Here is a 7,738-nt window from a genome sequence, read left to right as displayed (position 1 = left end):
GAGAGAGAGAGAGAGAGAGAGAGAGAGAGAGAGAGAGAGAGAGAGAGAGAGAGAGAGAGAGTAAAGAGAAAACGAAAGAGAGGGAGATTAGAATAAAATAGAAAAATTTGAAGCGAAACGAAACGGAAAGAATAAATTGCTCGACTTCGAAGGTCCAAACACTGCCATTAGTGAGCCCATCCACAAGGACTGCTACTACTACGAGAGTACTTTGCCCGACACTCTGTCAGCGAGCGGCAAGTCCGGAATCCGAGTAAGTCCGACATTTGTGCCTACCACCTGTTTTGTAGCCTAGCATCCCAAAATACCTGTACACACTCTCTCTCTCTCTCTAATTTTGGATTCTTGTATCAGGCTTCTGATCTATGCTCTTCTCTTTTTCCTCTTCTCTCTCTCTCGCTCTCTCGCTCGCACTGTAGCACTTTCTTTCTTATCTCGCTTCTTATCTGTCACTGTATCTTCTCAGATCGCCCCGTCATCCTTGCACTTCCTCTCTCAAGTTCGGCCCAACTCGTGGTTATAGGTCAGTTCGCCCGAAGGCAAGCTTCAGCCCGATAGTGTAATAATGTATTTTTTTCTTTTTTTAAATGGTGGGGATCATTTTGGATCCTTCTCTAATTACTCCTTATGCTCCTCGACTAGCAGTTGGATCCATTTCATGGCAGCTGCACATGAAACTTAAAGACTCCCCCAGGAGGAAATCCCACAGTATTCGCATCTAGCTTAAATCTAGCTTAAACGCTAAATAGCCACTCCGTTACCTAGGGGATTGAGTAGATTAAATATTTTCTCTCAAGGCAAGCCCATTAGTGTGGACGAATGCGGATAAGCTTGGTACTTTTATTGGGCAACATTCGGACATATGGCTCATACAACACACGTGACGTCATCGGAACTGTGTCGGAACTCTAGCGATTGAGTATCAGGAAGTAAAAGCCGCAAATGAAACAGTAGCTGACCAGTCTGCTCTCGTCCCTGCCTCCATCCACACTCCCTTAACACCTAACACCGTTGCGCACGCGCTGTTTGGCAACCTGTCACCCGACACTCCAAACAATGTGTCTATCGCTGGGAACAAAATTAAGCCACCGTCCACTCTCTCTTTCTCTCTCTCTCTCTCTCTCGCTTTCTTTTTCTTTGCAAATTAGATCGCTTGTGTTGTGCTGCGGGCACATGAGCTGAAAAGTCCCGGCCCTAAGGGGGGAAAATGTGGTTTTTTGCTCCAAGTGGGATTTATTTATCGACGTCATCTCCATCCTATTTTGTAGATCGATTTATCGTTTGCCTCAAAATGGACCTCAAATGGAAATTTCTCGACGATGAGCAGTTCTTTGTGAAGGTCTTTGGAAAACGGTCAGTAGTCTTTCATCCTTTGTCACATGCTGATGCAAAAGTCCTTATAGGGCGGAGTCCTTGTTACACTTTTCAAGCCGCTTCATTTCGCTTCAAAGATATATTTTCACCATTAAAAAGTGTAAAATTAAAACATGACTTCGCAAACTTATCGCGATTGGAATAGAATCATGAAATTTCAACAGCCTTATTTGAAGGTTACTACTCTGGCGACCATCGCCATGTGTTAAGCTCGGGACTCTTCAACCCACCTGCCAGTTGTCTGTACAGAACCCCCTTGTGGAACTTCCCAGCATCCCAGCAAAGCATCTACAGAGCGCGCGCCAAACAATCATTCATGCCGAACATCTCATTCTCTCTCTCGCTCTCTCGCTCGCTCGCTCGCTCTCTCACTTTTCCGTTTCGCAACCGATTCGTGACCGAGTTCTCTCTGCCGTGTGCGACTCCTGTGTGTGGAAAGCTATTTTTATCTCCTTCGCATACGGACCAGAGAATATGCTCCCTATGGGGGTGGGGTGGGAGGGTGGGTATCCATTGAGAGTGGCGAATGCTGCAGCTCGGCACTAATGCACCCTCCACGGTCCAGCTGACCGCAGAGGTGTGACCCCAAGTAACTCCGTACCTCCGCCGTTCGCGAGCATCGACGAGTTCGATTGACATCGATCGCGGCATCGCACCGGCACCGGGACCGGGCAGGCAGGCCGGCAGGCCGGCAGGTCTCCTCTCATATTTTCTCGGATTTTCCGCCAGCCAGCTTCTTGCCAGCCCCCACACACGCCCACACATGGCCCCCACCCGCCGCATCTGGATAATGGATGTGTGCGATAACCTAACACGCCGCCGTCCGGTGTCGGCCGTGGCTTAAACAGTCGGCCGAACATGCCGGTGATCAGTCGCGCTTAGTGCCTAAACCGACGCACATCATAGTGCGCCCAGTTCTGTGCGCTGTTTGGCGTATTGTGCTCTACTCTAGTGAATCTCGAGCGAGGTCCAACAGTTGGGTTCTCCATCTGGACTACGGCGTTGCTCTATCTGGACTCCGCGTCTGCGGTGAAGTGAAGTGCACTCAAAAGAGTTGTTGATGTTTTCGTTTCGTAGCCGTTACGTGCATCCGTGAAGCCGGTGAAGTCTAGCAGCCTAGCCTAAACCAGCGAGACCCCACCGGAACTCCCGGATTTCCCGGAGGAAGTCTGCCCAGAAACTGCCACAAGTTTATCTCAACTCGCCAACTCAACCTTATTGCCTCCGTCCGCCAGAGAGAGAGCCGCAAGGTAAGTCAACGGGAGTGCTAATTTGTAACACGGGTTGTAACACTTTACAAGGCCGATGATGTTCCACGCTTATTGGAAAGCCCCCGGTGTGTCCTTGCCGGTCGACCGCCCAACCAACTGTTGAGCGCGGGAGACAAGACCCTTCCTATGTCACACTTGGGGCCTCCTGGACGGGGCTTCCAGGAATATCGGTTTCGGTTTTGGTCCCCGATTTTGGTCGGGCCGATTTCGCGCCTCGTACTTTTGGGCTAATTTGAATGGAGCTAAGCTGAGTGAAATTGGCAGATCAGCAAAGCAGCTGAAATTGGAACCCTCTGGGTGATGATTCGTTTTTCTTCAACTTGGATTTTTATTAGACTTAAATGCTTGATTTCTTAAGAGTCCACATTGGGATTGTAGCTTTTTAATAAGTCAAAGGTATCAAAATGTTTCGAAAGAAAATGTTTCCAATAAAATCCATTTAAATTATATGTTATGCCACGTGGCATTGAGTCATTTTATCCTTCTTACCACTAATAACAATCAACATCTTACAGTTAGTTTATTTTTTAAATCTTCAGATAATTAGCTGTCGAATTGTTGCGTGGATAGGTTATTGCATCTATTGATTAGGACTTCTTTGCGTTTGTTAATTTCGAACGATAGTCGCTGCGCTCCACCAAGGCTTAGCACAAGATTCGTTGGTTTTCTGCAGTGTAAATTAAGGATCAGAGAACTTTATTCAGTCTGATTTGTATTGACTGGAAGTTAGTTTTGGAGCGGTGCGACCACAGAGAAGAGGCATAGCTTAAGAAAAGAGGGAGGAAAATTGGTTTGTATATGAGAAGTTTTTTTTGGAAAGTTTGATTTAGATTTTCTGTATATTAATGGGGTCAAGCAGTTTGATGAGTATGTCTAATTTTTTATTTAACATTTCTAAGTGTAACATTTCTAAATTGTTGAAATTACATGGAATAAACATAGGCTGTACTTTCTAGGGATTGATTTTATATCTTTCAGTTTTTGTAATAATTTTTGTAGGAATTTGCAAATTTTTGTAGATTGTTAACACTAGATATACCAACGTTTTCAATAGGGTGAGCTATATACACGGCTTTTCATAATGATAGTCTCACCCGTTCTTTTTCAGACTGAGGCTAAGATAAAACACTAAACCTATTTTTTTTAGATGAAAACAAGAATAATATCCATTTTTTTGCAAAAGAAATAATATCCATTGTTTGGTTTTCCGAAATAAACATTATTTTCAATTAAGGAGCCAAAAAACGAAAAACGGGTGTTTCGAATTGATAGCCTCATTATGTATTATTGAAGAAAATAGGGCCACCCAGTAAAAGTGAATGAAAATCATGATGTTTTAATGATCGGTGATCTCTACGCTACGGTTTATTACTTGAAATATACATTTTGGCAAACTTTCGGATAGGTTCTTTAGCACGTTCATCGACAGGGAACGCCAAGCATTTCTAATCGTCACTTCAAGCGTCTGTATGTTTTCGTACTGCTTGCCGCATAGATCTCTCGAACTAAAATTCCACAAACAATAGGGTTGAGATCTGGAGAAACAGCCGGACAGGTCATTAAGTTTACTCCCAAATGTTTTAAGTAAGCTTTTGTTGCTCTACTTGCATTGACAGTTGCATTATTCTGCGGGAAAATTAGCTTGTGGTGGTTGAAAACGGTGCAGGTGTTGCTTCAAATAGCTCTCAAGAATGGCTGTATACCTTTCACTGTTCATTCGTGAAGGAACTATTGCTAAATTACATATTAACGCACCCCATACCATGATGGAAATCTTGCACATCTTGCCAGTAGTGGCAAAAACCGGCCCATCGAAATCGAATTTCTTTTCGTCACTAAAACGACCTGGAATTAAAAAAGGCTCAAATATTGGAAAACTCAATTTATCGATAGCTTACATAATTCCATTCATCTTTCCATGACATATGCTCGATCGCAAATTGCAATCTTGGTGCTTTGTGGTTTGTCTTAATTACTGGATCAATAGCCTAATCAATAGATGCAATAATTCTATCCACCCAACAATAAAAGACCTAATGATCTGATGTTTTTAAAGTTAACTAGTTGTAAGATGTATGTAGTTATTAGTTATTAGTTATAAGTATGATATAATGACTCAATGCCACGTGGCATAACATGTAATTTAAATAGATTTTAATCGAAATATTTTCATTTCAATCATTGTGATACCTTATAATTATTAAATAGCTGCAATCCCAATGTGGAATATCTCTGTACTCTTATGTAACCAAGCACTTATGTATAATAAAGATCCAAAAAATCCTTTAAAAAAATTTGACTTCCCAACACTATGATACGCTTCAATTTTCCCTTTTTCGCCTTTCCTAATTGAGCTCCACGATCCATTATTAATCAAAATGGCCAATTAACTACAGGAAATATGTAAGACTGCTAAGATTGAAAAACTCAGTTACTTGACAATTCCAATATTTTGATCATTTTGAAACAGCCGTTCATCGTTTTTTGGCTCCCTAAGTGAAAATAATTTTTATTTCGGAAAACCAAACAATGGATATTATTTCTTTTGCAAAACTAATTGATTCCTTATCTGCGAAAAATAGGTTCAACGTTTTATCTTATCATCAGTCTGAAAAAACTATCATTATGAAAAGTCTGAAGGTAAAACTATCATTATGAAAAGCAGTGTATGATACACTTTTTATTTGGTTATTAAAAACAAACGGCTTAATATTTTCCAATGTTTGATTGTTTGTCCAATGTTTGAATGTTTGAATGATTGAAATTTTATTTGAAAGATGCATTCAAGACTTTTTTTATACAAAAAAATTTTTGTCAACAAAGTCCACCAAGGCCGGCTTTACAGTAGCCCATTAGATCGACCTATTTTTGAGTACATTGTCGATTGTCTCTGGCCCTATCTCGGCGATAGCAAATCGAATTTGGGGTCTAGCGGTGGTCAATGTTTGCTGGTTTGATCGCGTAACTATTATAATTATTAACATAACTATTACGTGACTATTAACATAATCACCGAGGAGGAAATAAGTTTCAATAGAATGAGATATTGATTACAAATTTCAAATTTCAATCGAACACTTTGGAAAAAAAAGTCTTTCTTGTTTTCCAATTTTGTGCAATAAAACCTGTATTTTATATATAAATGACTGGAATGAACCATTCAAATAAAAGTTCAAGCATCGAAAAATATACAGCCGTTTGTTTTTTATAACCAAATAAAAAAGTGTATGGTTCAACCTTGTACCAAACCGATCAAAGTGACCGGTTTGGTATATCTAGTGTTAATAGTTCGTTTCATACCTGTGACTTTTTTAATAATCTCGGTGCAATTAATTCAGCTGCGCTGACGCAACATTAGTTCCCGTGATCGTTTCAAGGGGTTTCAATATATTTATTCTAAGTGGTTTTTTGAGCACATGCTAACGGTGATTTCTCAATCACCAGCTGGTGCTGGCAAAGTCATGCCTAATAATAAATTGCGATGTCAGCAATACTGTACATATTTTTTCGCATCCGACAATTAACTTTTTTATAGGTTTTTCCAACCGGCCATCTGTTAGCTGGTCGGTGTGTGGAAAACGCTGTCGCGGAAAAGGAAAAATGCATGAATCAAACCTATGGCAGGCCCAGTGACAACATTAAGTCCGTACTGAAATAGATCAAACAAACCGAATGTTAGCCAAATGGGGTTGGGATTGGGAATCGGTGGTGGAAAATCTTACAGCCTTTTGAGCATAAAAATGCGACGGAATGATTGTAACACTAGTAGAATTCATTCACAAGTTAAGAAGTGTAGAACAGGGCTTTGAAAAGGCCTCAGAAAAGGCAACGAGGAAACGGGGATCTGAATGTTTAGAACAATTACAATTTATTCCTTCCTTCATTATCGCTAATCGAGTTGGATGATTGAGATAATGATTGCTTGGCAGATAAACACACGCTGTTCCTTCGCATTCGCTCTGCTCATTCTGCCACAGAGAGGTTTAATTTTTCCGGGATGACGTGTATTTTGAATGAAAACATTTTCCTATCATAAACCAGCGCCTCCGCGGGACGTTGCGTTTATTTTTGTTTTTCGAGAGTTCGGTAATCTATAAAACCGTTTGCTTCTTTTCGTTCCTCCAGAGCAATAATTAATTTTACCAAGTTAGTGTTTTTTGGTGTGTTCAATGGTTGAAGGCCTAAGCGAAGCGATTAACCCGAAGTGAGTCACTCGGTCGCAGCTCAGCCGGAATGCCAGAACCCGGGAAACAGCTGGAATTCATAGACCACTAATCATACGGCGTATAAAACCGTTCGCCCGGAAATAGGGTCTACCCGGGAAAATAATTGTACCACCCAGAACACACAGAGCTCACCGAGCCCCAAGAGGGACACTTGAGGTGCGTTTGTTCGCGTTATTTAGCTCGCGCTAGCCGAGGACGGCCTCGAGCCCAGAGGCAAGACGACGTTCTATTAGTGACCATCGCACACACGCGGTTCCCATTTAGCACCCCCGCGTCAGAGCGCGCCCCGAAGACGCTCGAAGGAAGTTTTCCGCCTTCCGAGTGCAAGAGGATGACCACGCAAACGCTGCACCCAGCGCCCACGGTTGCATAAATAATGCATTCGCAACGCGACGATCCGTCGCCGAAAGACCTCCGGCCGAGCAGGCCGACTCGAGTGCCGTGTGTGCACTTGGTGCCGGGCCGGGGTAATAAAAAAGTAATAGTAATAAAATTCCCGGCCCCGGAAAATGACCACCCATATGTTTGGTTAGCTTCGAGTAGGTTCGAGTTTTCGATTGCTAACGTTTTCGGCGAGAAAGGAACGCTTCTGTAGTCGATTATTGTGCATTGCGCGAACGCTGCTATTTCTGGTACTTGGCCGGTATTATTATTCTAGTGCCGATTAGCCAAGATCTAGACTACACGTTGCTGGCAAATCGGCTGGCATGTTCACAGCCACAGGAAGCTGTTCATACCTACGTAAGGTGCAGTTTGGAAAGTAGAGGAAAACAAAGGAAAATATTATACCATGAGCATGATGATCTTTGAGTAGTGCGAGTTGATGTCTGGTATGGAACTGGCAGGAAGTATCGACCATTCTACAGT

The sequence above is a fragment of the Anopheles bellator genome, chromosome X, assembly GCF_943735745.2.
Source record: "Anopheles bellator chromosome X, idAnoBellAS_SP24_06.2, whole genome shotgun sequence".
In the NCBI taxonomy this organism is placed as follows: domain Eukaryota; kingdom Metazoa; phylum Arthropoda; class Insecta; order Diptera; family Culicidae; genus Anopheles; species Anopheles bellator.
The sequence above is the reverse complement of the archived record's forward strand: the minus strand, read 5'-3'. Positions refer to the sequence as shown.